General features: G+C 34.4%; 1 non-coding gene across 1 annotated transcript; it reads right to left on the bottom strand.

Annotated features, from left to right (window-relative positions):
• Positions 1 to 4399: 4399 nt before the first annotated feature.
• LOC123941091 lies at positions 4400 to 4502 on the bottom strand. Its single transcript, XR_006818183.1, has one exon. It is a non-coding gene; the product is annotated as a U6 spliceosomal RNA (small nuclear RNA).
• Positions 4503 to 22901: the final 18399 nt, after the last annotated feature.

The raw sequence follows: 22901 nt of genomic DNA, 5'->3' as shown, positions 1-22901 counted from the left end.
TTCATAATGATATCCATGAAAACACTGAAAACTGTAATCCTTTTATTTTCTCCATTTAATCCCAAGGCCAGAGGTTTTTATGCTAGAATTCTATGATTTGGAGATTACTTTCACATTTGATTCCACTTTATATATTTTCATCCTTTTTTTTTTGAACATGCTAAATAATTAGGTTCTATTTAATTTGGACTAACTTTATTTGAGGTATGACTAGAGCCTGACCTCTAGTTCATTTTATATGTGGAAAAACAACTAAGTTTGACAACTCTTGAAATGTTCCCGGAGTAAAATGCTAACTAGAATGCTTTTACTGCCTATACTCACACAAAATTCAAGCAAATTTGTGAAAATGAAAGCATATTTGATTTCTCTAATTTTAAAGGCTATTTGAGGCTAAAATATTTACCTTATTGTAGCTAACATTCAGAATGTTATTGCTACAAACATTAACCCTGTTTGTCTTTACAACAAGCACAGATGTACTGTTACTTTCAAGTTTAACAGATAAAGCTTTAGTATATTTGTCTCTCTGTAAAGCTAGCAAGTGGTAGAGCTGATATCTTAACATAGGCAATCGGGATATTCTGTGTCTATTTTTTATTATTAGGATCCTCTGTTGGCCTTCAGTGGAAATAAAATGACTCTCAAGTGTTTTTCTGCTAGCACTTGCAATAATTATAGACCCAGAGACTGGAACCTATTAGAACCTGGCTAAAGGAACTTCCCCCTGAAGTAACATGACCCAGATGGTCCTTCTATAAATTTCTGACAGATTGAGCTTTCTTCCATTGCCATTCTCTGGGGACTTGACACCTTTACCTGACTATCCATAAGCATGTATATCTTTTGTTCAAACCAAAGTCTCCTCCTGTCTTTGGATGGCCTGCCTTTTCTAAGCTTGAGACAAACAACTCAAAACCTCAAAATCAAGAACTTGCAGACCATTAAAAGAGGTGACATAGAATCATTCAGGGGACCTCTTATACCATCTCTGAGAATTTGTTTTTAACAAATATTCTTATCTTCTTTTGCGGACAATGTAAATTTTGTAAGGAAGAATATCAGACTCCTGATGACAAATAGAGGGTACCTAGTTCACAGTATCATGACCTGTTGTGAAAATGGCAGGGGCAGGTTTAATTCTTGGGAGAGAATCAACCCTTAAATCTGAGTTTGGGTCTTTTTCTTTAGTCTCTGTAATACAATTAGATAAACAACTTCAAGTGTTACCATCTAACTAAGGACAAATAGATTATCACAAGGTTTACAGTCTTGATTACTTCCTTAGACAAATAAAAAATCAAATTGATCTGACTAGCTGGTTGATAAGTCAACAAGGAGCATTTTACAAAAAAATACAAAAAAATAAAAATCTATGCTTAAATTAACTTCTCTAAGCTTCATCTTATGGTGTTAGTGGCTTAAGCCAGAAAAGTCAAGTCTCCTCTTTATTAACCTAAAAGCAGACTATAAAAAAGTAAATAAAGTTTAAGTTTGTTTAAGCAGATAAGTAAGTCACAATTCTAAGTGGTTAGCCATGTAGAAAAATGTAAGTTGTCCTGGCAGTAATGATATGCTACTCTCCAATCTCCATAACAGTGTCTATAGTAAGCACAATAAAATGTGTTGAACTGAAGTGTTAGAGCAGCAGTCCAACAGCATTTTTTACAAGAAAAGACTGCTGGAACATGTGTAGTCTTATTTTCACAGAGGTCACATCGTCAACACTATTATTTGATACCCAAGATTTCACTTTCTTATAATTCTAATGCACAAAAGAACAAAAGGATAAATTAAATAGATATATACTTAGGGTGTGTGTGTGTGTGTGTGTGTGTGTGTGTGTGTGTGTATAAAATTTATACACCATAAGCCATCGAACATGAGATCAACATGTTATGCATTTCTACAATTTTCATCATTTTTCCTTCAGCTGCTGATGTTAAAAAGTCTTGAAATGCTGTATGATCTCTGGAAATCTGTAGCATAAGAAAGAAAGAAGCAAAATAAGCCATGGTCATATTTACAGGATGGTGCCACATTTAAATAAATTGACTAATTTAGTAGTTTTCCACGGAAGAAGTGGAGTATTTCTGATCCTTCCTTAATTAGCAGTGCCTTCCAGCAGGGTTTTTCGACCAACTGACATTTTGGAGCATATAATTCTTAGTTTAGAAGGTCTGCACTGTTCATTGCAGGATGTTTAGCAATATTCCTGGCCTCTATCTACTAGATGCCAATGGCATTCCTCTCTTTAGAGTTGAGACAACAGAAAGGGTTTCCATATAATTTGAAAAATCCTCTATGGGCAAAATCACTAGTTAAGAACCACTTAGCTAAAAAATAAATAAATACATACATAATTTTTTTAAAGCAAAAAAAAAAAAAGAACCACTTAGCTATACATAGTAGTTTAGGCAAAACCAAAGTTTATTTTGTTTTACACTCATTCTCGTCTAGCTTCTTGACTCCAAAGCACTAAAAATGTAAGGTAGACATAAACTTCATAATCTGCCTGTGGAACCCTGATACACAGCTGATAATGCAGAGCTACCCAGACTCTTCATTGCTCTTGATGCTACAAGTTTTCAAAAAAGAATTTTTTTGTAGAATAGGAATTCATCTACATATCTACCTAGAAATCTGAGCCATAGGTTAGTTACTGGCTGTTCCCAAACTGGTTCAGACACATTCTATTTGAACAGAATAATCTGCTATTTTCCCAACCCTAGAAGAAGCCATTAGTCTTGTCAGCAGATAATTTTCTAGCAATTACAAATAAGGCTGCAGAGTTTATATCCCTAATTGATAATTCTTTGTGGGAAGGTCAAAAGGAATTCCTTAGAATGTACATGAACATCTCTAAGTGCTTTCATTTTGGACCACAAGAGGTATTAACTGTGAGATTGTTCTCAGAAGATGGATTTGTAAAAATACATGATGTGAATGAATGTGCTTTTTTCTTTTTTTTTAGATTTTTTATTTTATTTATTTGACAGAGAGAGATCACAAGTAGACAGAGAGGCAGGCAGAGAGAGAGAAAGGGAAGCAGGCTCCCCGCTGAGCAGAGAACCCGACGCGGGACTCGATCCCAGGACCTGAGATCATGACCCAAGCAGAAGGCAGCGGCCCAACCCACTGAGCCACCCAGGCGCCCATTGACTATACATCCATATCACTGGAGGTTGCTCTGGGAAACAAACTCTGACTGCGATTTTCACACAGTGAGTTCATTGGAAAGTGCTCTGGGAAAAAACAGAAGTGCTGGGGCTGGCATGATCTTACAGAATCATCCTGTCTTAAAACAAGGGAGTTCCCTTTCATGTACCCCTATAAATCAATCATTGAACACACTGCCCTGAATAGGGGACATGGATTAAGGAAAGGTAGATCTTCTCAGTTGAGAACAATTGCTGGAGAGGGGTTGAATTGAGAGCTGGTTGCCATCAGCACTCCAAACAGCTAGCTGAGGGTTCAGTCCTCCCTGGGAGTCCACTAAAACTCACCTATTAATAAATAGAGAAAATGCTACATAAATATTTCCATAAATTTGTGGAAGCATTGAGATGCTCTTCTAAGTTAATTCTGGGCTCAGCAATTGGTCTGAAGTTTGAATATTTTAGACAAATGATAGTTTTCAGGACACTTGAAATTATTGTTTCCTTTCCTCTACTCCTTTATCAATACTTGGAAATGAATCTAGGGTTCCTGGAGTTTCTCTGAAATTCAGAGAAAAAGACTGGAACAATCATCAAAAGTATGTAAGATCTATCATCGAAGAAAAATAACAGTCTTCTCCTTACAGATTATAGCGGTGATCTCAGAAGTGCACATGAATAACAGAGAATTGGTCATTCACAGAAAATTAAATCAGATTTTCCCAACTGACATAAGTAATAATTACATAAACATTTTTTTCTTTCTGCAGTGAAAACATCACATAAAAAAATGAAAACCAAAAATACATTAAAAATTAAAATTATTGATTGCAACTTAACTTTTTTCTGTCAGCACATGAATTCAAAATAAGCATATACAATATTTCACACAAGATGAACATTAACTATGTCTTTTTCATTTGTAGTGTCTGATTTTTAGAGTGAGTTTCCCCAAGAGATTTTAGAGACTCAGTAAAAATCTCAAACAACAACAAATCTTTTAAAAAATCTTATTTTTTAATTTTAGCAGCTTTATTAAGATACTTTTCACATATAAAAAGTGCACATATTTAAGGAGTACAACATAATGTTGTAATATATGTATGCATTGTAAAAAGATCACAACAATCATTTCTACATAGTCACCATTGTGTGTGAGCATGTGTGGTGAAAAAGATCAATTTAAGCTCTATCCTCTGCAAATTTCAAGTATACAATACATTATTGTTAACTATTGTCATAAAAATATAGAATGCTTCATGAATTTGTATGTCAACATTGAGCAGGGTCATGCTCATCTTGGAATTGTATCGATTTTAGTATATATGCTGCCAAAATGAGCACAAAAAGTCTTATTTTTAAAAAGCATTTAATCTTTATTATCTAATTAAGATAATTTATGCATGGGACACCTGGATGGTTTAGTTGGTTAAGCAGCTGCCTTCAGCTTAGGTCATGATCTAAGGGTCCTGGGATCCAGTCTGACATCAGGCCCCTTGCTCAGCCTATTTCTCCCTCTGCCTGCCACTCCCTCTGCTTGTGGTGTCTCTCTTTTTCTCTCTTTCTCTGAAAAATAAATAATAAAATCTTTAAAAAAATTATGCTTACATTTTAACTTGTTTCACTGATTATAATCATTTTGAATATCATAATCTCCCAATTTTTGAATTCTAAAATGCGTCATCCCTTTAAGATGACATTTCTTTTCCTGAGTCCTAGCTTTGCTGATAATGAAGTGCTATCGCACAGGAAAGAAAGGAAATAAAGAATAAGAATACAGATATGCCAATGGGAAGCACCAATGAAAATCCTGGTTTTTTAAGCCTGCCATTCTCCAACTCTACTGTGAATTCGGGGAAGAATAATATATAATATTATTACTTAGCATACTTCTTATTCTCTTTATCTATGTATGTATGTATCTATCTATCTATCCATCCATCCTACCTACCTATCTGTTCTCCTCTGGTTGTTCTCAAAACTCCTGTATGAGCAGATACATATAACAACATATATATGATATTATTCTTTAAATTAAAATTGTGGAGAAATGTAATTAGAAAATAAAAGTATGTCTTTCCTGGATTATTCTTCTGCTGAGCAAAATGATGCAGTGTACTGAGAAAGAAGAGATATACTTGAGTTCTAAAGGGAAATGAAAAGTATGAGAGCAAGAGTGGTACATATATAAACCATTTCAAATTTTCTTTCGAGTGTGCAAGTGAACCCTTGACTGTAGGCAAGAGCAGGGTGCTATAAACAAGGGGGCCCTTTGCTCTTGAGCTTCCTAAGCTATCTACTTAAACACTGGAGAAGATTAATTTAAGTAAATAAATATATTATTAATTTGTTTGCAGCTGGTTTAACACTAAAAGCATATATGTTTGTTTCTTCCCAATCTGTGGGTGATTTGGCTTCCCATCTCTAACTGGGAACACCCTCCTCCATCTGCTTTAGTAATCTCCAGTGTATATTGTCTCTTCGCACTTCTCTTTCATGATCCACCATTTTGAAATTAAGTATTGGCCATGTGACTTACTTTAGTCAACATAGAGAAAAGTAGTGCCTCCTTCAGTAGAAATTTTGAAATCTAGGTGAATAGCTTACCATATACTCTTTCCTGTGTCAGGAGACCAACAATTTTCCAGATAGTAGGAAGACAGGAAGCAGAATGCCCTGACAGATGTGGAGTATGAGCAACACTTAAGTCTTTGTTATTTTAATACACTAAAATTTAGGAAGGGGTATTTGCAATCACAGTCTAATCTAGCTTATCTTGTTTCATTTTGTGAATAATAATTTACCCATGTTTCATCAAAGTAAATGCATACTGAACAGTGACAAGAGTTTAACAACATAATGCAGAGGGGGTCAGATTTCAAGGGTGTAAGGAACAGGGAAGAGGGAATACAGTGTGCCCCAGTACCTACTGACTTTCCCTGTGTACCACACAAGAGGCAAACTCTAGTTTTATGTATGGGGGAAGATTGGAAGAGTTTACTGATTTTATGTTCTTAGAAACTTCCTCTAGTACTCCACCCAGGATGAACATCTCTCCCCACATAAATAATGTAAACTTGTGTTTTTGGAACCTCTGGCAAACATACCCTAAGGCTACCCAGATGATTCTCACTTTAGTGTTTACATTTTTTTGTAATCTCCTGTTGAATGGGCAAGGAGCTTGTGACCATCTTCTAACCAACAGGATGTGATAAAAGGGAAAGGATATCATTCTATTAATATTAGTTTATATAAGACTCCATTTTAGCAAACTGGTGTTAGATACTATCCTTATAGGTTTGAAGTAAGCAACCAAGTTGAAGAAATCCATGTAATAAAGAACTGTGGGCAGCCTCCAAAACCTGAAGATAGATTCCAGCTGACAGCCATGAAGGGGCGGGGGACTTCAATCATATTAACTGCAACTAAATAAATTTTGGCCAAAAATTTAAATGAGATTTGAAGTATATTCTTCTCCAGTCAAGTCTCCAGACATTAATCTGCTCAACACCAAGATGGCAGCCTTGTGAGACTAAGTGGAGACTACTGTGAACTGTACCTGGACTCTTAATCCATGAGAAATATGAGATGAGTAAATCTATGCTGTTATAAACTATCAACATCATGGTAATTTGTCATACACACACATACACACACACAAACTAATATAGGATCATTCTTGAGTCTATAGTGTAGCATGTCTATGGCTTATCTCATTTTTCCATTTCTGTTGCTTCCTTACCATGAAAGGTTAATTTTTTTTCTCGAGTTGTTATAATCCACTAGAGGTAGGGGCCACAGATGGTTGGCCTTGAGAAATGGAGGGCATTCCAACTGGCCAATGGATCCTTTCCTCCAAAATGCCTAAAATTAAAAACATTCACAATGAGAATTTAAAAAATCAGTCAATGTGCTCCTAATTAACGTAAGTTTTATTTCATGTGCAAAAGTATCTGTGCTTCTTCTGTTAATTAACACATTTTTCTTCTTTCCATAAACTGAAGTTATATCGATGAATAGGAGGTGAGTGAGAGATGGTTGTTATAATGAATATGAGTATATAGGTAAATCGAAGTAATTGAGGATCCCAAGGAAATGAAATGGGTATAAACATAATATCTTATTTTAATAGAGCCATAACACGTATAGAAATTATGGATGGTGACCATACCAATTATGGCTTGGGTAGAACCTCTCTACATATAAAATCACAGAGGAAGAATATTACAACGAATGGTGCATTTGGTAACTTGAAGAGAGGGTTTAATTCACAATTCAACAAATGATTGTTTAATTGACTACTGGGTTCCAGGCACTGTAAGTTTCTTATCATCAGTGGTATCCGAAGCAGAAGTAGAAATATGTTAGGGAGGGGTGCCTGGGTGGCTCAGTGGGTTAAAACCTCTGCCTTCAGCTCAGGTCATGATCCCAGGTCCTGGGATTGAGCCCCACATGGGCTCTCTGCTCAGCTCTCCTCTCTCTCTGCCTGCCTCTCTGCCTACTTGTGATCTCTCTCTGTCAAATAAATAAATAAAATCTAAAAAAAAGGAAGAAAGAAAGAAAGAAAGATGTTAGGGAACAAAATCTTAAAGAAAGAAAAAAAGATGTTAGGGAACATGTAAGGTTCCTCCCACACCTTGTTTCTAATTTTTTTTAAAGGTAAAATAAATCTATTTATATATTTACACATGTGCTAATATTGACCAATAATCCATACTATTAATTCCAACCAGTGGTTCTCATTCCTGGTTGAACATTAGAATCTTCTAGGGAGCTTTTGAAAACTGCCTTCCCAGGATGCCATCCAGGCCAATTCAATCAGAAATCTGAGACAGTGTCCTCAGCAGTAATACTTTTTAAATCTCCCCAGAGGGTGAAAATGTGCAGTCAAGGTTGAGAAATCCTGCTTTAAACTATTGATAGAGGCTACTATACAGGGATTTACTTTATATTTATAGATTTTGCCAGTATATTTTTACATTGTTTATTAATTACCCAAAGTACCTGTATTTTCCAATGAAAACTGAGTGCTCTGCATTTTGAAAATTCAGAGGCCTTAATTTGAAACCAGCAATAAATCCTAATTTGAGTATTTGGGGCATCAGATTTATTTTTTGCCATTTCATATATTTGTTTTCATTTTTTTAACAAACTTACCTTATTACAAATCTATTTTTCCTAGATATAAGGCAATTTTGCACCATCAAATCTAATTATAAATTAAGTCAGTTAATGTGCATCAAAACCTATGTTATCTGCACCATCATTCCTCAACACGATAAAATAGACATAAAACTAGGTATATCTAAGAAGATAATCTTCCATCATGTTACAATGTATTAAGCTACTATGTAATATCTTTCATGTAATACATTTTACATATAACTATTTTGTTTATTGTTATAATTATAAAGAAAATATTGCATATAATATTTGATTTCAGCAATTCTGCCTGTATTTTTAATCCAGGTGATATAAACTGATGACCAACAACAACTTCAATTGCCTTCTGTTAGGCAATTATATCAAAATATTAAACCTATAAATGAAATTACCTCAATCAAATTAAAATATTTTTCTTATTTTCAACTTAGAGAAACTGTTTCTACAATTTTTTCTTATTTGTTCTCCTGTATTCTCTCTGTACAGATATCATAGCTTCGAAATTTTGCTTTATATTTTTTCATTTTATTATTTCTCTTTTAGTATTTATAACTCTGACTTTTGTAAAAAACATTTTATATATTTTGATAAAAACATGCTTTGTGGTGCCTGGGTGGCTCAACTGATAAACATCTACCTTTGGCTCAGGTCATGATTCCAGGGTCCTGGGTTCAAACCCTACATTGGGCTCCCTGCTCAGTGAGAAACCTGTTTCTTTATCTCCCACTCTCCCTGCTTGTGTTCCCTTTCTCGCTTGTGCTCTCTCTCTGTAAACTAAATAAATAAAATCCTTAAAACAGACCTGTACCCCTGGGGATTAAAATACATTATATGTTTATAAAAAAAAAACTGGAGGGGGAGGCGAACCATAAGAGACTATGGACTCTGAAGAACAACATGAGGGTTTTGAAGGGTCAGGGGTGGGAGGTTGGGGGAACAGGTGGTGGGTAATAGGGAGGGCACGTTTTGCATGAAGCACTGGGTGTTGTGCAAAAACAATGAATACTGTTACGCTGAAAAAATAAATAAAAAAAACAAACCAAAAAAAAGAAAAGAAAGGAAAAGAAAAGAAATGTTTGATATTTGAGATTTTTTTTTCTCAATAACCTATCCATTCCCTTTTCTAACTCACTAATGTAAGTCTCTCTTTTTAAAGGCATTATACTCTTTCTTTTTTCAAAGATTTTATTTATTTATTTGACAGACAGAGATCACAGGTAGGCAGAGAGGCAGACAGAGAGAGAGGAAAAGCAGGCTCCCCGCCCAGCAGAGAGCTCAACGTAGGGCTCGATCCCAGGACCCTGAGATCATGACCCAAGCCGAAAGGCAGAGGCTCAACCCACTGAGTCACCCAGGCGCCCCAAAGGCACTGTATTCTAACAAGAAACAAAAATCAAACAAACAAACAAAAATCAATCTCCAAATATTCTGGTTTGATTTAAATTTATAGAAGAGTTTCTTACATTTTAATGATTGACTACAGAATCAATATCATCTAGAGTAGAATCTTATTGAGGCTGTTATTAGTTATACTTTTTAAAAAATGTTTCCTCTATTAACTGTTTCATTGATATTTGTTCTACAAGTTTGATGCTCTTCATTAGGCTGTTTTCTTCAAATGCCTGGTGACTCTGTTTTATATGTGCAGAATTTTATATGTGCAGAATTTTTATATGTGCAGAATTTTGTCATACTAAAAGTTTGGGGCAGGGAATCAGAGTAGTCATGGAATATTTGTTGTCACCCAAATGAAAATCATGGTATATTGGTGGTAAAGAGAACTCCCCATTACAGGAGCATATAGCTAACAGTAATGTAATGTAATGTGGTGATGTGAGGTTGAAGTGACAGAATGTATAAGTATCCTGACTTTTGATTGTCAAAGTCCCTAAATTTTCAGGTCATTATACAATTGAGGTACTTTTCTCTTTCTAGATTCCAAGTATCTGTTTTGGCAGATCCCTATGGCAAACCACTTCATTATTCAGAAAGAAAATACTCTCATTAGTCATTTTTTTCATTTTCGTTCCTTCCCTCATTGTTTTAGTGAAGGTGCGGAACAAGACTACTGGGCTTCTAGTCTTGTACTCATGTGCTTGGAAATTAGGACCCGTGCTTCGGTGGAAGAGTAACCAATCACCTTTGCTGTCACCTACTGAGCATATATAAGACGACGTCTGGGGCCCACCAGAGCCAGCTCTTTTAAAAACGGTATTTTAATTATCTGCATTAATACCCCAGGACTTCCATTTTCTCATTTATATTTGTTGTTTCTGGGCCTTAAATTGTTCTATTTTTCTTCTGAAATCTAGGCTTTCACTACAGAGCCCTGATTTCTCTATCCCTCTGAAATTGCTTCTTTCTATTTTTTAAATATACTTCAAAAAAGCCTTTCTATTTATGACACTTGTCATGTTGTAACTGATGGACTTTACTTAAAATATTCCCTGTGATTTGGTTGGGGACTGATTTCTGTGCTCACTTTACTGCCTTCATCCAATCTCTATCCTTCCATATATAAAACAACTCTTACTAGCTACACACATTGTATTTATCTGTATAAGGATTATAAGATGGCTTTTAGAAACTCCGTATGTATTTGGAAACTACAAATATCAGAGAACCCATTTAAGGCTGAGGTCTAGTAATATAATTTGATTGGAAGAAGAAATATTAACATACCAGAAACAGAAACAATCATATTTCTAGAAATGTTTCAGATCTCAGAATGTTTGAAAAATATCATGAGGGGCACCTGGGTGCCTCAGTTGATTAGGTGTCTGACTCTTGGTTTCAGCTCAGGTCATGATCTCAGGATCGTGGGATTAAGCTCCACATTGGGCTCCATACTCAATACAGAGTCTGCTTGAGATTCTCTCCTCACTCTCCCTCTGTGCCTGCCCCCCACCCATGCTCTCTCTTTCTCTCTCTCAAATAATAAATGAATAAATCTTTAAAAAATATATCATTTAAGGAAGTGTTTGGGTTGTGGTAAAATGACTGGGACTCTACCTTTCATGGATTTTTTTTTAAATTAGATTTAAAATGTATCAAAATTTTATTCACCTAATTTAATTCAACATTGTACTTTTAAACCACGATTTATCACTCAATATTTAAAAAACAACATGAGGGGCGCCTGGGTGGCTCAGCAGGTTAAAGCCTCTGCCTTCGGCTCAGGTCATGATCCCAGGGTCCTGGGATCGAGCCCCGCATCAGGCTCTCTGCTCCGCGGGGAGCCTGCTTCCTCCTCTCTCTCTGCCTGCCTCTCTGCCTAGTTGTGATTTCTCTGTCAAATAAATAAAATATTAAAAAAAATAAAAAATAAAAAAAATAAAAAACAACATGATTATTGTATAGAGCCCATACTACCTCTACCAGGTCTCTTCACATTTCCTTTACTCCATTAATGAAGACTGGTAATCAGTATGGTTATCTAATGTAGGATATTTACAGAAAAATTTTTTTTTCTCTTGCAGGGTTTATCATTTTTAAAAGAAGTTTCCTTGACTCATATATGTCTAATCTATTATGCTATTAATTTTGGGCTGGTCATGTCAATCCCACTCAACAGATTCAAATCTGGAAGAACAAAGTTTTGGATCAAGACCTACAACTTCAATCAATTCTATTAAACAAACATTTATTGAGAACTTAGTGTGTATAAAACACAGTTAATGAATTTCTATACAGAGATTAACAATGAAGTAGATGTTCGGCAGAGTAAGAATAGTTTAAAAGAACTAGTATTTAAGATAGAAATGTCTTCACATTTTAAATTCAAGGTAAAACAAGAGGAAATATAATAATAATAAAACATAATAAAACAGACTAAGTGTTAAGATTTCCTCAAGAATCTCAAGTGGACAACCTCAGAGTCAAATGCAATAGAAAAGCAAGCCAGAATAAACCCTAAGAGAGAGGTTTGTGATTGATAAATCAATCTTTTTTGAGAAACATTTTAGTGAGGGCTGTTGGCAGAGGCCACATTAGATGATGAAGTGGGTTGTAAATAGTACAGGGAATAGCCTATGGTTTTAAAGCATCAGACATAGAAGGGCATGAAAAAGGGGGGCACAGTCAAGGACTGAATTTCTTGGGTTCTTAGAAGCCAAGTAGAAGGAGTCACTAGAAGAAAAGAGAGAAGCTTTTTTTTTGTACTAAAAAGAAATCCTGGCAGGTTTGGGCAGAGATGAGACTAGTTGTTCAAGTAACTGAGTTAAGCATTTCTCTGAAACTGGAGAGAATAAAATAATTTAAAATATGGTGAAGTTCAAAGTGAAAAGTAGAAATTTCAAAGAATTCTCACTGGACTATTTCTGTCATTCTATTGATGTAAGAAACCAATGCCACAGGACAAAAGTAAGGGCTTTATTTACTCCTTCACTAAACAAATCACATTTGAGAGTTTACATAAATCAGAAACAGTGCTGACCATTGAGGATTTGCTAAAAAATGAAATGTGTGTGATTTATTTTCCAGCTGGAAACCAAATTAAAAAATAAGTAAACAGGGCCAACTTAGTCGCTCAGTCAGTTAAGTGTCTGCCTTCAGTTCAGATCATGACCCAGGATCCTGGGATCAAGTCCCACCTGACAGGGAGCCTACTTCTCCCTCTGTTTGTGCTCTCTCTGACAAATAAATAAAAAAGAAAGAAAGAAAGATAGATAGATAGATAGATTATTTGGGACACCTGCGTGGCTCAGATGGTTAAGCTTCAGCCTTTGGCTCAGGTCATAATCTCCAGGTGTTGGGATCAAGCTCCATGTTGGGCTCCCAGCTCAGCGAGGAGTCTGCTTCTTCTTCTCCTTCTGCCTCTCCCCCTGCTTGTGCTCACTCGCGCTCTCTCTCTCTCTCTGTCTCAAATGAATAAATAAAATCTTTTAAAAAGTAAATAAAGGCTAAGAAAACAGATGAATAGCTTAAAAAGAGAATAAATACACACTGTGTATAGATAAAGACAGTTGAGAGAGGGGAGCAGGCCTTTTAATAAGTAAACAGAGAATTCCTTCTTAAGCAGCTGAAATTTAAAATCAGTCTCAAAGGGTTAAATATAACTAGCCAAGTAAAAAATGGAAAGAAAGTCATTCCAGAAGAAGATACCGAAAATAAAAGGTTTTCCAGTAAAAAATGGTATAGCATGTTGAAAGAACTAAATAATATGAGTTAAGACTAGAAATAAGTAAGCAAGAACAATAACAAGACATACCAAAATTTAAAAAAAAAATCAAGGAATTATGGGATTGGGAGAGAGACAAACCATAAATGACTCTTAATCTCACAAAACAAACTGGGGGTTGCTGGGGGGAGGTGGGGTTGGTGGGGGTTATGGACATTGGGGAGGGTATGTGCTATCATGAGTGCTGTGAAGTGTGTAAACCTGGCGATTCACAGACCTGTACCCCTGGAGATAAAAATACATTATATGTTTATAAAAAAAAAAAAAATTGGAAGAGGAGGCAAACCATAAGAGACTATGGACTCTGAAAAACAACCTGAGGGTTTTGAAGGGTCGGGGGTGGGAGGTTAGGGGAACAGGTGGTGGGTAATAGGGAGGGCAAGTATTGCATGGAGCACTGGGTGTTGTGCAAAAACAATGAATACTGTTATGCTGAAAAAATAAATAAATTTAAATACTGAAAAAAAATCAAGGAATTATAGAATTCAGAATTTTTTTGAATTCTGATTAAAAGATATCAACAATAAGGGCGCCTGGGTGGCTCAGTAGGTTAAAGTCTCTGCCTTTGGCTCAGGTTGTGATCCCAGAGTCCTGGGATGCAGCCCCACATTGGGTTCTCTGCTCAGCAGTGAACCTGCTTGCCTCTCTCTCTCTCTGCCTGCCTCTCTGTCTACTTGTGATCTCTGTCAAATAAATAAATAATATCTTTAAAAAAATAAAGAAATCAACAATAAAAATTGTAAGACAGCTGGGGAACTTTAATACAAAATGGATATTTGAGGAATTTAAGGAATTATTGTTAAATTTGTTTAGGCATTACAAAAGTATGGTGGATACGTTTTTATTAAGGTCATACATTTTATAGATATATAACTAAAATTAATACAAATGAAATCTCTTATGTTCAAGTAGGGTGTTGGGGTTCATGTAGATGATAAAAGATTGATCATGAGCTGATAAGTTTTGAAGCTTAGTAATATACAACGAAGAGTCTATTACACCAGTTCCCTATCTGTTTGAAATTTCCATTATAAAAAAGAAGAGGGGTGCCTGGCTGGCTCAGTGGGTTGAGCCTCTGCCTTCGGCTCAGGTCATGATCCCAGGGTCCTGGGATCAAGCCCTGCATCAGGCTCTCTGCTTGGCAGGGAGCCTGCTTCCCCCTCTCTCTCTCTCTCTGCCTGCCTCTCTGCCTACTTGTGATCTCTCTCTCTCAAATAAATAAATAAAATCTTAAAAAAAAAAGATGAAATTTACACTAAAAATTTAGGGATTAAAACCTACTGATTATAATAGGATATTTAGATTTTTATGAATTTTACTGAATGAATTTTCATCTCTCAAATATAATATTTAAACCTCAGGTAGCATAAATTTGTTTGATAATTAAATATTCAAAGATAAGAGGAGTAAGCCACTTTTGATAGTTGACTTTAGTGCCTTGACTATCCCAACTAATGTTTGTATTATGGTCTCCTTCAATCACTACAATCACTAACCTTGTTTCCTGAATATCATCCCTTTCTTTTCTCTTCAAATTTTACATATTTTAAAGACCAAAGGAAAAAAAACCCTCATCTTTTCTATCTGTGCATACAGTTTTATGTTTATTATTATTTAAATACAGCATATAACATTAGGTTCTGTCTGTCATTTATCTGTCTTTCCCTCCATTCAACCAACTCTACTTTATTTATCTATTCATAATAGTAAAAAAAATAATTACCATCTAGGAGAGATTTGGGTTGGTTGTTGTATTGCAGTACTACCAATAAAAGATATTCATCATATTATACAGGGAAGATAACTTTGGAACCATTTGGTTCAACCAGTTCATTTGGTATAAGAGTAAAGAAAGACAGAAAATAAATAATTTACTAGTGGGGTGCCTGGGTGGCTCAGTGGGTTAAAGCCTCTGCCTTTGGCTCAGGTCATGATCTCAGAGTCCTGGGATCGAGCCCCGCATCAGGCTCTCTGCTCAGCCGGGAGCCTGCTTCCCTTCCTCTCTCTCTCTGCCTGCCTCTCTGCTTACTTGTGATCTCTGTCAAATAAATAAAATCTTAAAAAAAAATTTACTAGTAACAGTTCGGCTACTGAGTTGTTTTCTAAAATTATTTTAAGTAACATTAGGGTCTCTTAGTAGAATTATATTTGAAAGGCCTTTGGAATTATAAGTAATAATTCAACAGCTAGAAACTCCATAAAATGGAATAAAAACATTAGAATATTTTTTAAAAATCGAACTGTTCTAAATATGAATTTGATTTTGACTTAAAGTGGGATTTACATGATATAATAGGTAGCAGAAAACTCATCAAACATTATGGATATAACTTTATACTAAATGAACAGAGGCTAAATCAGACTTCAATAAATGTCTTTTATTGAGCAAAAAATTACTTTAACTCTTCTCAAAGAATATAATTCACCATAAAATGGGTTTAGAAGCAAACTGTCTCTGCTACCTGTCACTACATGAATTGGAATTTTACCCAAGTTATTTACCAGTAACTTTTCAATCTCAGTTTTCCCATATACAACGTGAGGATAATAATCCCTTTTAAAAAAGATTTTTGCATAGATTGAATGAGATAAATGTTGTGGAATGTCATGTAAATAAATCATGCATCAGAGTTAGTACAACAACTATGACTATAGTTGTTCTATTCTATTACTCATAACTTATTAACTAGGTAGCTAATTTAACAAATTGTCAATATTAAATAAGTTTGCTCCTGGCACACATTTTAGAAATGTTGGTTGGGCACAGGCAGTGAAAATCCTTGAATTCCAACATAATTCACAAAAATTTTTATAGTAGACATTGAGGGCTCCTGGTAGATATTTTACAAAGTGAATGATTTAATGAATTTAATATTTTAGAAAATGTATCCAAGGACACTAAATAAGACTGAGTATAGATTCAAAAAGACCAATTAGGAAGCTATTTGGTACAGACTAGGAGGGATTTAATAATTGGCAGAGTACTGAAAGAAAGGGTTCCCAATGATAGCTGAATATAAATAAGTAAAAATTAGTTGAATAAGAATTGTGGAAAGATGGTAAAATATTCTTTATACGTCTATTTAAGCAATAAATCTAGATAACCCAGGACTATATTTAGACACAAAATAGTTAGGTTTCAGTCACCTTATTCACATCATCAAAATTAAAAGAAGGAGCAGGTGTGCTTTCTTGATTGTTCATTCACTGTAATTGATGTAGGTCTTTCTTTTTCAAGAATTTTAATGTCAGAAAAGCTCAAATTTGTTCATGTAGGTATTGTGAATGAATAAAGTCAATGCTAAATAATTCTAAGGGAAAAAATAAAATTTTAAGCATTAATAATTAGATTATCTATTGAGAACCTAAAACAAAGACAGAAATATCCTTGAGAAAGTAATACTACCACATTTTTAGCATGTTTAAATATGCTTTATTTAACTCAAAGTGGGATGTAACTGCCTATCTACCTCTTTTTACAACCTCCCATTGTAAGAAATTACATTATAGTCAAAGGTACATTAGTTTCTTCAAAGAAATCATAAATTACCATAAATGTGCTTGTTTTATGATGCTACAAAAACTCACATTGTCATCAAGATAAATCAGTTTTTTTTTTAAATGAGCAATTTATTCCATCTCAGGGGAAAACGTTTTCACTACAGCACAGATATCAACAGTATTCTCCTAAGTGTTCTAGTCAACCTGCATCTTTGCTCTGTACCTATCCAATTTTCTTGAGAGGTAATGTAAAGCAGTCTATACTCATCATTTTCCTTTGTTCTGCCTCTGCCTCAAGGAAGATAAACTAACAACTATTTTTAAAATTGTATTGAGTATATATATATACTCTCTCTCTGTGTGTGTATATATATATATATATATATATATATGAATTCAGATGGGGAGACAAATCATGAGAGACTGTGGACTCTGAGAAACAAACTGAGGGTTTTGGAGGGGCGGGAGTTGGGGGGCTTGGGTGAGCCTGGTGGTGGGTATTATGGAGCGCACATATTGCATGGAGCACTGGGTGTGGTGCATAAACAATGAATTTTGGGGCTCTCTGCCAAGCAGAGAGCCTGCTTCCTCCTCTCTCTCTCTCTCTGCCTGCCTTTCTGCCTACTTGTGATGTCTGTCAAATAAATAAATAAAATCTTTAAAAAAAAAATATGGGAACAATGAATTTTGGAACACTGAAAATAAAATAAAATAAAATAAAATAAAGAAAAAGAAAATTCTTTTTTTTACTCTATTTTTAATTTTTTAAATGTTCCAAGATTCATTGTTTATGTTCCAAACCCAGTGCTCCATGCAATACGTGTCTTATTTCATAACCACCATGAGGCTCACCCATCTCCCCACCCCTTCCTCCCCTCTTAAAACTTCAGTTTGTTTCTCAGAGTCCGCATTCTCTCATGGTTCATCTCCCCCTCCAATTTCTCCCAATTCACTTTTCCCTTCCTTCTCCTAATGTCCTCCATGTTATTCCTTATGCTCCACAAGTAACTAAAACCATATAATTGCCTTTCTCTGCATGACTTATTTCACTCAATATAATCTCCTCCAGTCCCATCCATGTTGATACAAAAGTTGGGTATTCATCCTTTCTAATGGCTGCATAATATTCTATTGTATATATGGACCGTATCTTCTTTATCCATTTGTCTATTGAAGGGTATCTTGGCTCTTTCCACAGTTTGGCGACTGTGGCCATTGCTGCTATGAACACTGGGATACAGATGGCCCTTCTTGTCACTACATCAGTATCTCTGGAGTAAATACCCAGTAGTGCAATTGCAGGGTCATAGGGTAGCTCTATTTTTAATTTTTTGAGGAATCTAGACACTGTTTTCTAAAGTGGCTGCACCAACTTGCATTCCCACCAACAGTGTAAGAGGGTTCCCCTTTGTCCACATCCTCTCCAACACACGTTGTTTCCTGTCCTGTTAATTTTGGCCATTACTATTACAACTAGATGTTTAATAAAACATATTCCATAATAACTTTTTAACTTTATACATATAGCTGTGTTTCTTTTTTCTTTTTTTTTATGTATAGATAGATACATAGATAGATATAAGCTTCAAGGTAATCCTTTTTCTCTATTCAAAACAATCATGTACAATTATATATATCAATACAATTATATATAAACCAGTTTTAATTTCTCTGTATCTCTAAAAAGTTGAGTGCTTTAAAAAGATAACAAGATACACCCAAGAAGAACTGAAATAACCTTCCTTGTCCACATGAGGATTTATAATCACCTTCCCATCTTATTTTTGTCAGTGTTTCTGTGTATTCGTTTTTGTTTTTATACTATATAAATCTTATTCTTGGAGTTCATTTTGGTTGGGTTTCTCTTTTTTTTTCTTTTACTTATGTTGGTCTTTTTGCTTGTTTTTGTACTTTATTTTTTAATTTATTTATTTACATTAAGTTAGTTGGCATAGTGTATCATTAGTTTCAGATGAATAGTTCAATGATTCATCAGTTGTATATAACACCCAGTGCTCAGTACATCACGTGCCCTCCTTAAAGTCCATCACCCAGGCACCCATCCACCCACCCACCTCCCCTACAGCAACCCTCATTTTGTTTCCTATAGTTAAGAGTCTTTTATAGTTTGTCTTCCTTACATTAAAGATTGAAAATGTATGGAAAATGCAACTGCATTTCTCTATACTATCTGAAAAAGAAGCAAAAATTATTCCAAAGTATAATAATTATCAATTTTTGTTTACTAAGATTTGTATTACTTAAAGAAGCAAATTAACTGAAGTAAGCCAGGAAAAGTTTAAGTACCTAGGTTTGTCCAAAACTACAGGTACATTCTTACTTTTAATCTAAATAAACTCACAATTCTTGATTTTTTTTTTCCTTTTCTCAAGACTAAATACTATTGTATATGTAAAGGAGGAAAGCCTGTCTGTCTGTCCATGTCTTCAACCCCACCCCCAACCATAAGTGTTTAAATGCACAATACTTCTGTTGCTTAATTCTTAAAGTAACTTCACATCCTTCAATGTGACTTACTATAATGGTTATAGCCATAACTTGGAACATATTTGCTACCTATGCTAAGTAAGCTTTTTGTAATAACCATGTGAGGCTTTTTTGTTAAATCATCATTTTTCAGGAGAAGAAGATGAATCATAGAAAAGTTATAACTTACCTGTTGTCATATAACTAGTTTGGATCACATTCCAAATTGTGACTGGGTCTGTTGGATTCCAAAGTGGGTACCTAGAAGCAAGCATTGTGCTGATGATGTATTTAATCTTGGGTCAAAAATGGGAATGGTGCCAAAGTATAGAAAATGAAGCAGACTAAATTAAATTGGAAAAGAAAAAGGGGGGAAAAAAAGAATCCCTCATATCTCATGCAGGTCACCACTTTTCCTAGCATTCATTTAAATGTGCCTTAGAGTCTACTAAAAACGAAATTTGGAATCAGGCTCTGCATACAACATGACTAGAAAATCACTTGTAAATTTTAAAGACAAGTGTGGCATTCATTAAAGTTCAAAAAGCCTTGCACTCTAGTAATACAATGTGTAAATGATGAATTATGCCAGTAATCCTTTCAACCCATTTCACAGTGGTTCTTATTTGACCTATTCAATTGTCAATAGAAGTTTTTAAAGACAAGAGAAATAATTCTTTGTGAAAAATTTCCATTCAGCAGGGACACCTGGGTGACAAATAAATAAATAAAATCTTAAAAAAAATTTATTGAACATAGTTTGTACTAATTAGGATTTGAAGGGTAAAAAAAACACATAATTACAACATTTAATTTCTACTCAATAAGAATTCACAGTATATTAAGAAAATAAAACTAGTCATTCTCATGACCAAAGATAATTATCCAACTATTTTTGTAATTTGCTCATTTGCCATTTTAAACTTGTTGCATAATGAATGATATCAAAATGGTACCTCACCAAAATTTGTCTGAGCTGGCACTATCGTAGAATAATATGCATTTAATTTCTTTTATTCAAGGTATATAAATCTATGTTTATCACTAAGCACAATAGCTGGCACTCTGAGAATAATTAGTATTGATAATAAAAGTGAAAATTCTTAACAGTTATTATATGAATGGTAGGAACATTTAGTAATTATTATGTAAGTCTGTTAGGAACATTTAGTAATTATTATGTAAGTCTGTTATGATGAAAAATTACCTTGGTTAAACAATGTATGCTGAATGGAAAAATTTTTTTTAATTTTATTTATTTATTTGTCAGAGAGAAAGAGAGCGAGAGTGAGCACAGGCAGACAGAGTGGCAGGCAGAGACAGAGAGAGAAGCAGGCTCCCCGCCGAGCACGGAGCCTGATGTGGAACTCAATCCCAGGACGCTGGGATCATGACCTGAGCCGAAGGCAGCCACTTAACCCACTGAGCCACCCAGGCGTTCCTGTTCAATAAATTTTAATTGAGTATATAACTTAACCAATTGATTAAGTTGTTACAATATTGAAAATTACAGGTTAGTAAAAAGAATACTTAATTTAGAATCAAAACTCCTGACTATGAATCCCTTTTTATCACATTAGTTTCAAGGGTTTGGAGAAACCACACAAATTCTCTGATGCTGATTTTAATCTAAGAAATGGGGCCACCAGTGCTACATCTCAAGATTGCTTTGACGATCAAATGAGACAATGCATGCAGAATTATTTTACTAACTTTTTTTTTATTTTGTTTTTATTTTTTATTTATTTATTTTTTATTTATTTTTTTTATTTATTTTATTTATTTTGTTTTTTATTTATTTTGTTTTTATTTATTTTGATAATGCCCAGAAATTTTTATTTTTTTTGTTTTTATTTATTTTGATAATGCCCAGAAATAATACAAGCTGTTATATCATATAGTATATCTTAATAAATAAATGTGAGACATATATGGTTCATATATGACAGAAATGACCTGGTACAATAAAAAACAGAATTAAGAAACTTATGCATTCATCTCATTTTGTTAGTACATTTTTTTATCTTTACTGAACACTCTTATCATCTCTGAAACTTATATTCTTCATTTGTAAAATAAGAATACTAAAATATTTCTGTTTTTTTCAATTCTACTAGGCTATTAAGGATTCTTTAGTAGTTATAGTAATATTAACTTATGAATTATGTACAATATATTTATTTTATAAATGTACATACATATTTTACTATATAATAAGAGGGTTTTATAACATTAAAATATGAATTAATCTAGATTATTTTTCTCCTTCAAAAGATTTCTCTTTAAAGCCAACACGGGGTGCCTGGGTTGCTCAGATGGTTAACTGTCTGCCTTTAGCTCAGGTCATGATCCCAGGGTCCTGGGATTAAGCCCCACATGGCTCCCTACTTGACTGGAGGCTGCTTCTTCCCCTTCCTCTGCTATTCTCCCTGCTTGTGTTCTCTCACTCTCTCTGTCAAATAAATAAATAAAATCTTTGAAAATTAAAAAAACAAAAAATAAAAAACAAATGGAACATTTCCTTTTTTCTTTTCTTTTTTTCTGGTTTAATTAACAGAAATTTATTTTTTCATCATTCTGGAGGCTAAAAGGCCAATATCAAGGTTTCAGCTGGTTTGACTTCTCCTGAGGCCTCTCTCTTTGGCTGGCGGAGGGCCACTTTCTAGGTATGTCTTCACATGGTCTTTTCTCTGTAACTATTCATCTTTAGTATCTCTTTTGTTGCCACAATTTTCTTCTCTTTTTTTTTAATTGAGATAAAGTTGACAAATAACATTATATTAGTTTCAGCTGTACCACCTAATGAATGATTCAATATAAGATGAATTGTATATACTATAGAAATGATCACCACAATAAGTCTAGTTAACATCATCAAAGCACAGTTACATTTTTTCTCATGATGAGAACTTTCAAGATTGACACTCCTCCACACTTTGATGGCTATTATCACAATGGCCCAGTGCTCTCATCTTTTACTACAAGGCACTCAGTCCCCAACCATTTGATCCTCTCTGCAATGTTTATTGTAGCAATGCTACCAAATATATTGTCTGCCATATCTTTCAGTGTTCCTTTTATGAGCTACTATGTTCTTGGGGCAAGGCAAATTATTGCTTCTTATGAGCAACTGATGTTAATTTTTATGATAATGACACTGACTCTTCCATCTAATTATTTCCCTTTACTTTAACTGCTATTCTTAGTTATCAGAGCCAAATATTTTGTCTGCATTCAATAAATATTGCAGAAACTTATTTTTTTTAAAACAAATCTTTTCTTGGTTTCCAATTAAACAAACTAACTTCCTTCCTTCTCTCCCTCCCTTTCTCTTTTTCCCTTCCTTCCTTTTTCCTTTTCTTTCCTTTTCTATTTTCTTTTCTTTTCTTCACTTTACTTTACTTTACCTTTTC

Source organism: Meles meles, chromosome 4, assembly GCF_922984935.1.
Source record: "Meles meles chromosome 4, mMelMel3.1 paternal haplotype, whole genome shotgun sequence".
In the NCBI taxonomy this organism is placed as follows: Eukaryota; Metazoa; Chordata; class Mammalia; order Carnivora; family Mustelidae; genus Meles; species Meles meles.
This window is presented reverse-complemented; position numbering and strand designations above follow the sequence as displayed.